Source organism: Canis aureus, chromosome 14 (assembly GCF_053574225.1).
Source record: "Canis aureus isolate CA01 chromosome 14, VMU_Caureus_v.1.0, whole genome shotgun sequence".
NCBI lineage: Eukaryota > Metazoa > Chordata > Mammalia > Carnivora > Canidae > Canis > Canis aureus.
In genome coordinates, this window is record NC_135624.1 from 64,843,786 (window position 1) to 64,860,604 (window position 16,819).

Sequence of the window (16,819 nt, forward strand, 5' to 3'; positions counted from 1 at the left end):
AAACAAATAAAAAATCAATCAGGGAATCTTCTAGGGCAGCACACATTTGTGAAACTGCCACAGGACATACATAAATTGTTATGGATAGAAATCACCAAATATAAAGCAATAATATGTGTACAGAGCAGAAAGCATTCTTTCAATATGGCAAACCAACACACGTTAGGTGTCCAATACAAAGCACTGGATGCCACTTATCATTTGCTTTCCAAAGTTTAAAAAAATAAATTATTCACTTTAAAATGTTTAACAAATAATTAATAATTTGGCTGCTTTTCATTTTGCTAGGCCTTATTAATAACAGGATGCAATGTTTTTATACTCAGAGGCCTATAGGATATGATAAGAGTTGAAGAAATAATCAGCACCAAGATATTCAAAGACCTGGATTCTGTCCCGAATATTCCACTGATAAGCTGAGTGACGTTGGGCGGGTCATTTAATCTCTCTGGGCCTCTGTTTTCTCACTGGCAAATTATAATTGGACTTGCTCTGTCTGCTTCAAAGGGTTGTTGTCCAAATCTAGCAAAAATACTACACAACTGCCCTTAGAAAAACATAAAGGAGCTTAGCACCCTTCCATCCATCCCTGAGAAAAGATTTTAAAGACTTATGGATGTATTTTCATAATCTATATGAAAAGAACAAGAAATAAAACTACCTCCTTCTTAGTTTTCACCTAAAAGAGACTCCAAGACTCTTACGTTTGAAATTTCAATTGAATGAAAGATGTGATTTAAATTAAATCTACCAAAAACAAAAAACAAACAAAAAAAAACCAAACCTATGGGGAAAATCATCGGACACTTAAATTTTTTCAAAAATACTGTTTCAAGGTACAAAAGTTCCTCCCAGCAGGTGGCAGTATGCACATTTTTGAGGGGGGTAAATGTTGCTTAATACACCTGGAGGTACTTACTCACCAGTTGTTATGTCTGTCTTTTCCTATATTTACACATAAATAAAATAACTTCCTTAAAATTAAATAAGAGTTTTAAAATACTCTAGCCTAAGGAAAACATTGAGTCATTTGACTCTTGAAAGCAAAGAAAAATACTGAAGACATCTTTATTTAGATTGTTTTTCAACGTCATACAGTAAAATATATGAGAGGCATAGAAACCCTCAGAATCTGACTATAAACTATTCACAAATTTTAACAACAAATTATATACAGAATGAACTAAAAACATATACTGAATGAACCACTTGAATCTGTCAAGATGAACTAAAATATTTGTTAAGAAAGCATTTTTACAACTTTTAGTGACAAGGAAAGCAATATTTTTCCTAAGTAAAAGCAACACGAACAAACAAAAACAACAGCTAACATTATATAAAGCTTTTCGGATTCCAGGCACTGCACTAAATACTTTAGATTCGTTCAAGTGATTCTTGCAACAACTTAAGAGATATTATCATCACCATTTTACACTAAGAAGTTGAGGCCCAGAGAAGTCAAGTAACTTGCCCATGGTCACACAGTTCATAGACACAGCAAAGGATGAAAACCTACGCAGTCTGACTCCAGAGTCAGTAGTTTTCACCATCTTGCTATACTTCCACAAACCTGCGCACCACAACACTGTTACTGTGCACAGAACAGCTGGTTTTAGAATAATCAGTAGTAATTTGCTATCCCTGAATTGAAGAAATTGGTGTGTAAGTATATTGAGAAAGAGGAATTAACAACTTCACTTCCTTTTCATAATCTTCCTTCGTGTAAATTTTAAGGAAATGAGGAATTGGACTCTGAATTTACTATAAATAACGATTTCTTGGTGATCAATATGATGGTAGTTTTAAAAATACTGAAAAAAAGAAAAAGATGCTAGAGCAGATCACTGGAAAAACTGAATAAGAAAAGTTAGGGCTGAAATTTATAACCAGCATTTTGGGTTGTAAGAAAGGCATTAAGCATAATAATTCTAAGAAGTCACATATTTGACACAACATAATGCAAATATGCGTAAAACCGAACACCCCTTTACCACGTGAATGAATCTATCACAGTGTGTGTAAGATTTTCTGTGAGATGTTCAGGGTTGAGCCTAGAGCTTTTATTAAATCACCTGAAAGAAGGAGTAAACAGAATATTAATTCACTTTTCAGATGACCTTAAATGAGAAGGGGTTGCCAGTGATGTGATAGGGGCGGGGGGGAGGGAAGGTAAAATCAAGTCAAGTATTCCTTTCCTTGAAAGGAAAATCCCTTCCAGGTTTGTTCCCGGACAGGACAATTTCTCCCAGGACATTTCCCTGGCAGGACACCCTGACCTGCTTTGTCTGACTAGCTGATGAACAGCTTTGTCTGGCTTCAACAAAGCAACACTCGTTTTTCTTTTAGATGGGTGGATTAGGTCTGGAGAGACAGGATGGCTGAGTGGTTAAGAGCATGAGTTCTGTAGCCAGGCTGCCTGGGCTTGATCTTAGCTCTGTGACCTTGGGCATGTTATTTGCCTCCATGTTTTGGTCTACTCATCTGTAAAATGGGTGAATTAGAGTATTGTCCTTAGAGGATTGTTGAGAGGAATAAATGAGCTCATATATGTTACAGTGCTTAATGGTGCCGGCCCTTGCACATGTAAAATAAAAAATTTATTAGCCATCATTAATACCATTATTCACAAAGAAGAAAATAAGTGATACCTAAGCGTGATTTTTAAAAAGAGAGAGAGAGACTTGGTTTATGAAAAGCAAACAGGTTAATGACAAGACAGTCTAGGTAATTTGGGCTGACACAAAAGCATTCTGAAATGAACTGGGAAGAAATAGTACTTTCCACAACTAATTTCTTGCAGAGCTAAAACAGTTCCAGACACACACCTACTTGGATTCTCAGCTCATCCTCTACATTCCTTTTGATCAGAGTAGGGGGCTGACTCTCTCTTCTTTTCTCACCTCCAATCTCAGGTCAACAATAATTACCTTTATTAATCACCTAATCAAATATTCATTGAACAGTTACCATATGCCTAACTGTCCCTGGGGCAGACATTTAAGAGTAACTGAGTCTGGGTCTCAGTTCGTATCATGACTGTGTTCTATCAGGTGAAATAGGCTACGTGCGTGAACAAAAATCAATAAATATTTTAAAAAGACAGGCAGACGTGGTCCTACCAGATAGGATCATGTCCTCTGAAGGCAATAAATCTGACTGACAAGATAGACGTCCAGAGGGTGAGGAAGAAGTTAAGACTGGGTAGTCAGAGCAGGGAGACCCAAAATCAGGAAGGGTATTATGAAGAGCAAGTGCAAGAAGTCCAATCCACATTATCGCGGAAGCTCAACACTCTGCAAAGGAGACATCTCGTATCACTACTTTAGAAAGAGGCTGAGACCCACAGAAGTTACATGATTCTTTCCCCCAGAAGATGAGCACGAGTAAAAGTCAGGTAAGTCTACGTGATGCCGATGCCTGTTGCTCTTTCACACCTACCTCTCTTGCCTTTTTCTGTTTGTCACCTAGGTCTCTGGCTTCTTCTGCTCCAAATGCTCTGCTCCAAAAAACTCATCAAGTCTTTATTGCCTGTATTCAAGCTCTCCCTTGCTTGGAGTTCCTTGTCATCTTTAATCCATACTCTTAATTCTCCCTCGTCATGAAAAAATAACCCACCTACAGTGCTCAGCAGCATTTAGTACTGTACCGCACTGTGTTCTTCGAACACTACTCGCATCTTTAGTGATACGAGCTCCCTTTTCTCCATCCAGCTCACATGTCAGTGTGCCTCACGGTTTTGTTTTCAACCATCGTCTCTTCTCATGCACTCGCTCTGCAATATTTCATCCGCTGCTGTTTCTTCAACCGATACCTACAGGCTGATTAGCTCCAAATGTTTACGTCTGTAACACTCATTCATCTCTCTCATGCTCAAGAGCCATCTGTTCAACTCCAGTAGTAACAGAACTATCTTTTTTTTTTATAATAAATTTATTTTTTATTGGTGTTCAATTTGCCAACATACAGAATAACACCCAGTGCTCATCCCGTCAAGTGCCCCCCTCAGTGCCCGTCACCCATTCACCCCTACCCCCTGCCCTCCTCCCCTTCCACCACCCCTAGTTCGTTTCCCAGAGTTAGGAGTCTATGTTCTGTCTCCCTTTCTGATATTTCCCACACATTTCTTCTCCCTTCCCCTCTATTCCCTTTCACTATTATTTATATTCCCCAAATGAATGAGACCATATAATGCTTGTCCTTCTCCGATTGACTTACTTCATTCAGCATAATACCCTCCAGTTCCATCCACGTCGAAGCAAATGGTGGGTATTTGTCGTTTCTAATGGCTGAGGAATATTCCATTGTCTACATAGACCACAGCTTCTTTATCCATCATCTTTCGATGGACCCCGGGGCTCCCTCCACAGTTTGGCTATTGTGTAACAGAACTATCTCCTGGGAATCTACCTATACATCTCAGAGTATACTCGTCTTCTCCCCAGAGTCTGTTCTCCCAGTATTCTACACAGTTGAAGACTAAACTATCCTTGATTCCCTCCTCTTCTGCAAACGCAGTCAATCTGTACCCTGTCCTGTACCCTGACATCTCTCAAGTCTATCTCTCCACGGCCAGTAGCTAGTAGCCATTCTACTCAGTTGAACTGTTACAATAACCCGCTAAAACTTTTGCAAACGTTTACATTTGGGTAATTTGGGCCCATTTCAATAGTCCTCTGGAAGGGCAGATTATAAGGGTCAGATGGTTGTTTCCAATAAGCATAAGTCTGTCCTTTTATGCTAATTATGCCTTTACCTCATTTTAAGCATCAAAGGAGCTCTGTGTGGACTAATTCAGCTACAAAGACTTAAAAAAAAAAATCTTCTGGCCTTTAGTGAAAGCATCCTAAAAGCCCTGGTAGAACGGATTCCCTTTCTTCAAGAATGAGCAAGATGGGATTCCCTCAACAAGCTAAAAAGCTTTTCTGTGCTTTAGGGCCCTGGGAAAGATAAAAGGCTGCTACAAATCTGGAAGGGATAAGGTCAATCTGAAATTGGTAGCATAACAAAGGAAAAATGAGTCAATGCCAGGAGGGAACTCTGGGACTTCGGAAACAAAGGTGAAGGGGAAAGAGGAAGGTGAGATGCTTCAGTGAAAAGAGACCACTGAGACAGCAACACTGTGTAGTCGTCCTGTTGTTATATTAATTAAACCTGTGATGTTCAGACCTTCAGTGGGGCCAGGATATTCCAGAGAAAGCATGCATGTTTATCTAAGGGAGGGCTGAACTGACTTCTGTTTACTCCGATCTGTCTCTGTGACCTGTTATGGTCAATAAGACAGCTTGTGGAGGCGGGGTGATACAGTATAAATCACAAGGGCTTGGAGCCAGATAGACGAGGAGTTGTTTCCTAATTCTGGATACTGTGTGTCTGGGCACAGCATCTTACAGTCTCCTCCTCCAAGTCATTCTAATGCACCAAGATTCTCTTCATAAAGCACAGACTGATAAAGTAATTCATCTTTCTTTTTTATGAATTTATTTTTTATTGGTGTTCAATTTGCCAACATACAGAATAACACCCAGTGCTCATCCCGTCAAGTGCCCCCCTCAGTGCCCGTCACCCATTCACCCCCACTCCCCACCCTCCTCCCCTTCCACCACCCCTAGTTCGTTTCCCAGAGTCAGGAGTCTTTATTTTCTGTCTCCTTTTCTGATATTTCCCACACATTTCTTCTCCCTTCCCTTCTATTCCCTTTCACTATTTTTTATATTCCCCAAATGAATCAGAACATATAATGTTTGTCCTTCTCCGACTGACTTACTTCACTCAGCATAATACTCTCCAGGTCCATCCACGTTGAAGCACATGGTGGGTATTTGTGGTTTCTAATGGCTGAGGAATATTCCATTGTATACATAAACCACATCTTCTTTATCCATTCATCTTTCCATGGACACCGAGGCTCCTTCCACAGTTTGGCTATCGTGGCCATTGCTGCTAGAAACATCGGGGTGCAGGTGTCCCGGCGTTTCATTGCATTTGTATCTTTGGGGTAAATCCCCAGCAGTGCAATTGCGGGGTCATAGGGCAGGTCTATTTTTGACTCTTTGAGGAACCTCCACACAGTTTTCCAGAGTGGCTGCACCAGTTCACATTCCCACCAACAGTGCAAGAGGGTTCCCCTTTCTCCACATCCTCTCCAACATTTGTTGTTTCCTGCCTTGTTAATTTTCCCCATTCTCACTGGGGTGAGGTGGTATCTCATTGTGGTTTTGATTTGTATTTCCCTGATGGCAAGTGATGCAGAGCATTTTCTCATGTGCGTGTTGGCCATGTCTATGTCCTCCTCTGTGAGATTTCTCTTCATGTCTTTTGCCCATTTCATGATTGGATTGCTTGTTTCTTGGGTGTTGAGTTTAATAAGTTCTTTATAGATCTTGGAAACTAGCCCTTTCATCTTTAAAACCCCTTGACTCTTCATTAGCAAGGTGAAATTCAAATGCCTTAGAATGGTATGGACATTTTTTAAAGGTAACCCTAGCTTCCCTATCCAGCCTCATTTTCTGTCATCTCCCCTAAATACCCTTCAATTTTACGTATAGACAAGCCTCCATTGGCTCAGAAGACACCATGAACTATCCCTTTGTGTATTTTTTTACAGTCTCTTTCCCATCTTCCAAAAGTCATCTTCTCCTTTTCTAGCAGCAAAATGCCAATTCATTCTCTAAAGCCCAACTCAAATGGCATCTCCTCTGTGAAGACTCCATCTGCCACTGGCATTATTTGCCAAACCACATCCCTTTCTTTTCAATTTTAATGTTTACATAGTCATTTGTAACTAAATCTTTTAAAGAAATTATCACATTTTATTATTATTTGTTGATTTCACCTGCCTGCTAGAACTAGCTCCTTGTGAAAAAAAAAAAAAAAAAACCTAAATTTTATTAATTTTTGTCTCTCTAGAAGCAAACAGGACTTGGCCTATGAAAAGGCATGTATGTTGGGTGAATCAATATTTAAAGGATTGATGTTAATTCTAATGTAAGAAATGGATTAAAGATAATGACCCAAAATAGACAACTGCTTCATGATTTGCTTAGGTTGCCTGAACACGTATACTCCCCAGATAAATTTGCCTTGCACTCATGTTCAATGTTTTAAGAAACATTAGTTGAGAAATCAAAAGCAGTGTAAAGATTTAATCATCATTAATTAACCAGGAGCCACACATACCTGCTAATGCTTGAACAAGTCTATTATTAATGCTTTGTTGGGACCAGAATACTTACTTATACCTTTTTTCTTCTAAAAATATTAGCAGGGAAGTTTGCCATGTCCACATAACACAGCAATGTTATTAGTTCACTGTACATAAATAGCCAATTTTAGTATAAAAAACGAATTAATGAGTTCTCTTTAATTATTAATGATTACTTAGAAGTATGATTAAAAGCCACTTTTAAATGAATTGTTTTCTTTTCAGTTGATACACTCTGAGATTAAAGCATTGCAGAAAGCTGAAAATTTTAATAGGCACAACAGACCCAGGTCACTTCACAGATCTTAGTATATGACAATGATACCTGCCACAGACAGCACGCTGTTGGTGTCAGGGCACATCTGGCACACTGAAAACAACACACCATCCTAGTCACAAAATCTGCTTCATTGCCCTATTACAGAGAACCTTAAAAAAGACTGCTAATTGATTTGATTCAAATAAGGCAAGTAACTGAATTCTCATTTCAGTGACTTGAATGGTATTTAATAAGATACAGAAACAGGTAAAGGAAAGACATGAGAATTTTATCTGGCAAGGGACACATAAAATGCCTTGACTGTAACAAAAGCAGTAAAGCTTAGGGAGGAAACAGAGCACTGGGCTCAAGCTCTGGCCGGGCTACCTCTTAGCTGGGAGTCTAGAAAAGTCACCTAACCTCTCTAAATCTCAATCTCCTCATTTTTAAACTAAGACTACAAGTGAACATGTCTCAGGATTGAGGAATATTATATAATTCATGTAATATATTTAGCACAGGCCCAGGCAGAGAGCAAAGACTAAAAGATGATGATATCATTCTTTTGAATCTACACTTAAACTAAAGGATTTCAAACACCTTCAAAGATTTCATCACTAACCTGATGCCACACAATCTGTTTTTTCCCCCCACAGACTACTCCATCTATATAAATGGCATCATCATCATCCAGTAGTGTTCAAGTCAGAAAATTGTAAGGCACCCCTTTCCCTAGCCCCGATCTGATCCACTGGTAAATCTTACTGATTCTACCATAAATACTCCTTTGTCAAAGCAATCTTCACTGCCCAATAAGCCATCATCCCTTATCTACACATCTACAACTGATAGACAAATGGTCAGCCTTCATTCTAAACCTCTCCAACCCATTTACAACACAGAATGAGGCCTCCAATAGCTTTCCCTTAATTTAATTAAAACTGAATTCAAGCTCCTTCCATGACCTAAAAGGTCCTTATTTTTCTTCTTTAAGCTCCACCTGACTCCTTGCATGTTAGACTCAAACCACAGTGGCTTCTGTTCAGTAACTACAACACAGGTCATTGTTCAGTGGCTGGCTCTCCCTTTTACTTTAGGTCTCAACTTAATCACTTCTTGGTCCAAGGCTTTCTTTTCATGTCTCTGTAAAATCCCTATCATCCACTTGCTCTGTTATTCTCTTTCCAAGCAAACTGTTGGTTCCCTGCATTGCTCTTAGTATAACATATGATGCATTTATTTGATTTCTCCACCAGTCTGTAATCTTGGGATACGGAATAAATCTTTTGTGTTCACCTCTACATATCTGGTTTATAGCATTAAAATATTTGTTAAAACCTTGGATCAATGAAAATTTTATTGCATGTTTACTCTGTGTCAGACAGTTCTGTTTTGTTAGGGCTTTGTTTTTTTGTTTCTTTAGATGTTAGCATTTAGAGTCGTTTCAGGTTTAAAGAAAAATTAAGTGGAAAGTACAGATAGTTCTAATATACCCCTCTACCTAATCACATATTAGGATAACACCTTGCATTAGTGTGGTACATGCCTTACAGTTGATGAATCAGTATTGACACATTATTATCTACTAAAGTCCATTGTTTGCAGTATTCTAGTTTCTTGTATTCTACAGTTTAATGAGTTTTGACAAAAGCATAATGTCTTTATGCACCATAAATATCCATCATACAGAATAGTTTCACCTCCATTAAAATGTCCTGGGCTCCACTTCCTCATCTCTCTGTCCCTCTCCCTAAACCTCTGATGTTTTTCTTGTCTGAAGTGTCACAGACTATTTTTCATGTTGTAAATAAAAAGCTTAATCATGTACAGCAATTTGCACTCAAGGTGAAATATGGTAAATACTAGTTAGGTATTGTAGTAGTAGAAAGAAATTCTAGCATCCAAAGGGATTAGAGTTGATGGAACATATATCTTTTATGTCTTTTTAATTGACATTCATTTAATAATTTGGTCAAAATTTAACCAATTCCAATAAAAAAAGATAGAATGTCATGATTTTACAGCACCAGCTTGCACTTTTTTCAAATCAAACTAACATCTAGAAGAGTTGTCTTCATTTCATCACCTTTATAGACTCTGTGTTTCCTGGTCTTAACCTGCCAAGAACTTCTTTATATTCTCCCAATGTCTTGAACGGGGTAAATACCCATCCACTGCTAAACCAATAACTGATTTTTAAAACAGAACTGAACAAAGAAGATAAACCCTCACTGAAGAGCTGTATAGTTACTATCTATCTAGATGTTCTTATTTTGCATTGATTTCCTTCATGCAACTTCTATATAGCCAAACTCAAATAGGAGCTTTGAATGTTCAACTCTCCTCTCTGCCTGGAACTTACCATCCATCTTTGAACATCTAACTTCTACCTACCATGCAAGGCCAAGTTCATGTATACATCTTCCTCAAACCCTTCCTCATTCCCATACTTCAAAGATATCTCTAATACTCTTTCCCAATAGCACTCGATCTATACTTCCAGTCAATTAGCATTTTCTAGGCTTCATTATACATATTCATAAATCTAATTTCTCCTAGTGAAGTACATCCTCAAGGGGCAAAACATCTCTATGATAAAAGAAGTTTTCCGGCTTGAATAATAGGGTGCTGAGAAAGTGAAAGACAAGAAGGCAAGACTGAACTCGTTTGCTATAATCTCTGAAGGTACTTGGAAGAGAACTATACTGAAACATAAATGTGATTTTATATAAAATCTCATCAAACTTATTGTACAGTTATACTTTAATAAAAGTTGATGTTTAAGAGTAATTGTTTATGATATTTCAATACTAATTTTATTTACTATTAAATCACATACTCATTATGTATTTCCTCATGCGTGGTTGGCAAAAATGCGTAAGCCATTCTTTTTGACAACTCATCTCTATTCATAACGGAAGTCTCCAAAGAAGATCATTTGATATTAAATTCTTTAAAGGTTACAAGAAAAACTAAATGAAACAAGGGAAAGCATAAAATCAAGGGTTCTTTTATTATGTTTATTTTTACTTTTAACTTCACTCTGAAATAATTTTAGACTCACAAAAAAGGGACAAAAATAATATAAAATATTCCTACACACCTTTCACCAAGCTTTAACACTTTTCATCACAGATCAGTGAAACCAGGAGCTGGTCCTTTGAAAAAGTTAATAAAATTGATAAACCTCTAGCCAGACTTATAAAAAAGAAAAGATAAAGGGCCCAAATAAATAAAGTCACAAATGAGAAAGGAGAAATAACAACCAACACCACAGAAGTACGATCACAAAAGAATATGTTTAAAGAGTTATATGCCAAAAAGCTGAACAACCTACAAGAAATGTATAAATGCTTAGGAAAATATAAACTACCAAAACCAAAACAGGAAGAAATAGAAAACTTGAACAGACTGATAACCAGTAAAGAATTTGAATCAGTAATCATAAAAGTTCCTATCTATTTTCCTCAAACTGTTCCAAAAAATAGAAAATGGAGGAAAACTTCCAAATTCATTCTATGAAGCCAGCACTGATTACACTGATACCAAAAATACCAAAACCAGTTAAAGACTACTGAAAAAGAGAATGATAAGTCAATATCTCTGATAGACATGGATGCAAAAGTTTTCAATAAAATCCTAGCAAACTGAATCCAACAATACAGTTTTAGAAGTCATTCACTATGATCAAGTGGGATTCATCCCTGGGTTGCAAGGGTGGTTCAATACTCACAAATTAATCAATGTGGTATATTATATCAATAAGAGAAAGGAAAGGAACCATATGATCATTTCAATAGATATAGAAAAAGCATTTGACGAAGTACAATATCCAGTCATGACAAAAAAACCTCAATGAAGTAGGTTTAGAGGAAACATACCTCATCATAATAAAGGCTATATATGAAAAACAATTTACATCATCCTCAATGGGGAAAAACAGAGCTTTTCCTCTATGGTCAGGAAAAGACAGGAATGTCCACTCTCACCTCTGTTACTTAATACAGTACCGGATGTCTAGCCACAGCAATCAGACAACAACAAAAACAAAAGGCATCCAAATCAGCAAGGAAGAAGTAAAACTTTCACTATTTGCAGATAACATACCATACATAAAAAACCCAAAAGCCTGCTAAAACTGACACACAAATTCAGTAAAGTTGCAGGATACAAAATCAACATACAGAAATCTATCGCATTTCTATACACCAATAATGAAGCAGCAGAAAGAGAAATTAAGGAATCAATCTCATTTACAATTGCACCAAAACAATAAGATACCTAGGAATAAACCTAACCAAAGTGGTGAAAGACCTGTATTCTAAAACTATAAAATGCTGACAAAGAAATTGAAGATGACACAAAGAAATGGAAAGAAATTCCTCGTTCATGGGTCAGAACAAAAAAATATTGTTAAAATATCTGTGCTACCCAAAGCAATCTACATCTTTAATACGATCTCTATGAGGATTAAACTCTTTGTCTAGCTCTCTTCCTCACAGAATTTCTAGATCTCTGCTCACATAATATCTCAGAGATGCTCTTCCTAACCTCTTATCTCAAATATTTCCCGTGCTGCCTCTTCTCTCCTTGACAGTATCTCTTTACTCTTAATTTATTTTCCTTCTCAGGAGTTATTATTACTTAAACTTACATATTTATTTATTATTTGGCTATTAACGTGTCTCCTCTTTCAAGCTCCAAGAGAGCAGAGAATTTTCTATTGTGTTCGTTGAGAATTTTTCTAAGCCTAAAACAGCCTTGTATATAGTAAGCAATGGATCAATATTTGTTTTTTTTTTAATTTATTCATGAGAGAGGCACACAGAGAGAGAGAGCGAGAGCGAGAGAGCGAGAGAGAGAGAGAGAGAGAGAGAGGCAGAGGGAGAATCAGGCTCGGCTCCATGCAGGGAGCCCGACGCGGGACCCGATCCCGGGTCCCCAGGATCAGGCCCCGGGCTGAAGGAGGCGCTAAACCACTGAGCCGCTCGGGCTGCCCTGGATCAATAGATCAATATTTGTATAATGAGACATGCCCCATCGCTGAGAACCACTCTCTGAGTGTGTCAGCCATATTACAAAATAACAAAACTAAAATTTCCTAACATAACAGGATTTGATGTGAGAGCCTAACAAAGGCTTGTAACACATATCACATATATCTTATTTGAAACCTATAAAGCTTGCCCAGATTCTGGTCATTAGTCATGCTGTTTTAGAATATATCCAGATCTGTTTATTTCTTCTTTACAGATGAGACTTGGGTAAATTTCAAGATCTACCCCCCAAAAAAGGAGTTAAAAATAAAAGGAGACAGAAGGCTATCCCCTCTTTCACAGATTCAGAGAAGCCAAAGGCATAGGAAAGGGTACCCTCCCCCTTTTAGGGAGTTACAGCAATAACATCTTGTGGCCTGTTTAGACTTGTTCACTTGACCCTTAAACTTCCTGAGAGAAGTGCTAATTTAGTGAACTGCCTTTCCTGCGTCCAAACTCCCAGATTCACACAGTAAATCACTTAAAAACTACCAGACTCAGAGACACAATCATTACTATCATTAGGCAATATGGCCCTGGAATAGATAAGATATATTTGGGTCAAAAAGGTGGTCAATTCACATGGCTAATTTAAAATAGCAGATAAATTAGGGGAGGTATGTGGGAATGGGCAAAATAGGTGAAGGAGATTAAGAGGTACAAACTCCTAGTTATAAAATAAATAAGTCACAGGATGAAATGGACAGCATAGAGGAAAAATAAGCAGCAGATGAATTTTTTAAAATGTTTAACATTACTCCTGACACATATTTTGTTTCAAGTGTTTTTCTTGATTATACTTAAACTATGATTAGCCTGCAGTAAAATTAAATACGAAATATAACTTGAATTTTCTAAGTTTCTCTTCCCAATAACCCTGTCTCCTTCTCTCCTTCCTTCTCTTCCTCCTCCCCTGACCCCTTCTCCTTCTCTTTTAAAGCAATAGTGCTAATTTATTCTCTCTCACAGTTTCCATGGGTCAGGAATTTGGTACTGACTTAGCTGGCTGGTTGGTTCCAGCTTGGTGTTTCTTCTGAAGCAAGTCAGATGTCAGCGGGAGCTATTCAACTGAAGGCTTGACTGGGGTAGAAAAGTAGAAAGATCCTGCCTCAGACGTAGTTTCCTTATACAGCTGGCAAGGTGATGCTGGCTGTTGGCTGGGGGTGAGGGGCTGTCAGTTTTTCTTCACATTGAGTGTTCACATTCAGTTGCTTGAGTATTCTCACAGCATGACAGCTGCCTTCCCGAAGGCCTTTTTCTGTCCTCAACATTCCGGTAGAGAACCTATCTGACATGCACAAAGCCTGTATGTCCGTGCAGGCCTCAGGTTTGGTGGGCCATGATTTTAGATAACCATGAGAAGTCATAAGGCATGGTTACCACAGGAGGGGTAATTACTCAAACATTGTTAGGTAGGTAAAAACAATTTTCTTCACCTTGAATTTCCATGAGAACGTTTTGTTAGCTTATCATTATCCAACTCTAATCTAACTGGTCAGTTTGAGACAGGGTGATGAGCATGCCCATCTCACTGTTTTGGATCAGACAGCCTACAACAGGGCCCTGAGCAGTGGGAAGGAGAGGAAGGGATTCCGCTTCCGGGCTGTCATACTTTTAAGGCTGGCTGTCTGCTCTTATAAAAGAAACCTGAAATTACTCAGTTGGAAGAGGATGAGAATTTAAGTTTATCCAATTTAGACCAAGGTTTATCAACTTTAGCACTACTGACATTTTAGATTAGATAATTCATACGTCTTTGTTATGTAGGGCTGTTCCTGTATTGTATCTTTAGCGATATCCTTGGCCTCCTCCACTAGGGGCACAGGCAACTCTTCCTCCCAATTGTGATAACTAAAATCTCAACATGGCCAAATGTTCCTGCAGGCAGAGGTTGGGACAAACTGCCCTCTGCTGAAAATCACTGACTTAGAATAAGGAAAATCTTGGCGGCTATATACTTAAGTCATGCGTAATTCAGCTCTCAACAACAAAAAAACGTTTTCTATCTATCTGATGTCCATGTCTATCTTTCAGTTGGTTGTGAAATTAAGAGGGGAAGAGTGTTATTATTGTCTCTCCAAAACGCCTACCTACATCAATTATTTCAGAGGCAATGAGATTCTTAAGTTTTAAAACTTATTTCCTCTACTATAGTTCCATTCTCTGATGCACTATTAACTTTAGAATAATTTCTAGTATTTGAGACAGACTCAGTCTATTATCTAACCTTTTTAATGGACTTAAAAATAAAACAGTCCTTTTGATTGTTATTAAATCTAAAACGTGGCCCTTTGTTTATTCTTCAAAGCCCTTCAAATTGGAATTACTGTCTGGCAAATATACTTTATCATTTCTAATTTCATGACAAAAGACTCTACCCAGAAAGCCCTTACATTTTCACGGGCCTTTCAAAAAACAAAAGCAAACTGCAAAAACACAATAGAAAAACAAATCCTTGAAGACTCCAGTTTAACTCCCAACTTCCTGACGAATTACAGAATTAATGAACATTTTATTAAGCCTTTTGATGTTATAAACACAGAAATGAAATCCCCTTAAGGCCACAGAGCCAATAGGTAACAGAACTAGAATGAAAGCCCTTGCCTCGTAAGTCCCAATTTGATTACGCTCAAGCTTCACAACTTGGACAACTGTTGTCATAGCTGCCTTCTCCAAAAGTATAGCATTTGCAACATAAGTCTTCATAACAGCAAGTCTTTATAGCTTAACTTAAAAAAAAAATTCCATGTATTTCTCTTTTCTGCTTGACTAAATTATAAGTTCTGTGAGGACAAGGACGATATCAACTCTCTGCTGCATGATACCAAGTTGTGAGCACCAGGAAGAGGCCTAATAAATCTTTAAGGACTGGCTGCCCTCCCTGGTAGCAGGGCAAAGCAGCCCAAGGAAGGGTACAATGAATAATGTGAGTGGGAATAGCATCTCTTTAGGGATTTTTAAGTTTTAGGTCATTTTGGAAGTAAATGTCGTGTGGAAGCTAAAACATGACTGTTTCCTTCTGCACATGTACACAGCACAGTGACTTATATTTACCCACTTAATCCTCTCAACCTGCCTTGTAAAGTAAGTCCTATTCTTTTTCTCATTATGCAGATGGAGAGGCTGACGCAGGCACAGAGAGGCGGAACAGCATGCCCGTTTCACCACTAGCAAGTCAGACACAAAAGTCAGTCAGTAGTTGAAGACACTCGTGTAATTCACAAATAGTGATCCTCCATACACATCTATTGTGACAGCTAGCAGCAACCTGTTCTCTGTGTGATGTTTAGTCTTCATAACAGGAAGTGGTACCAGTGAGCAGATAGAAATAATTTCCATATGCTCTTTCTATCTCACAGACACATGGCAGGTATATGTATAATTTTATAAACTGGCATCTCAATAACAAAAATATATTTAACATATAGGCTTAAATATTACCATAAATAGTATCAGAGAGGGAGACAGAACATGGAAGACTCCTAACTCTGGGAAACGAACTAGGGGTGGTGGAAGGGGAGTAGGGCGGGGGGGCGGGTTGAATGGGTGACGGGCACTAAGGGGGGCAATTGGCGGGATGAGCACTGGGTGTTATTCTGTATGTTGGCAAATTGAACACCAATAAAAAATAATTTTATTATTAAAAAATATTACCATAAATAAAATTATGATTAATAAAATTAATAATTATTCTTCTCCATTGTAATTATTTGCAATTTAATCTTAAGCATGGAAAGAAGAAGGTAAACAATATAGATGCCCGCAGAAATTAAATTAAAAAATCAAAAGCTGGAAAAGGGAGAAGAGGCTTAGGTAACAAATTTGCTAGATCAATAAAAATAGGTATTTTATAATTCTAAGAGGTAAAATATACAAAATAGAATTGCACTACTATCTCAATTATCTTTTAGAAGTAGATGGTTTAGATACTATTTTTCCTCAATTGCTCTCTGCCAATTCACATGGAAAAAGAGAATCCCATTTTGGGATGTGAGCTAAATTTCTTCTGCATATAATTAAGGCTCATAAAGGAGAAATGAAGGAAAAACGTAGAGAGCTCTTGATGAGTGCACTGCATCACTGCACCGTGGAAAGGACTGTGCTCTGTGTGTACAGTATACCTTCAATCATAGAATGCTGGAAGACACCACTCTTACTCAAAAACTCTAGAGTTAAGCATCCACACAAAGTTACCAGGCCTAAATCATCCTTTGTCATCCTGCAATACAAATGGTGCTGCTTCATCCTTCATGGTCCTTGTCAAGGCAGGTGGACAAAGCCACAATGGGTTGTGATGATGCTCAGAACAAAACGAAAATCATA

General features: G+C 37.9%; 1 protein-coding gene across 4 annotated transcripts in view; it reads right to left on the reverse strand.

Annotated features, from left to right (window-relative positions):
- ADAMTS3 (ADAM metallopeptidase with thrombospondin type 1 motif 3) overlaps positions 1-16,819 on the reverse strand; it is a 261,150-nt gene that overhangs the window by 46,154 nt on the left and 198,177 nt on the right. The gene's annotated exons all lie outside the window — the stretch shown is intronic.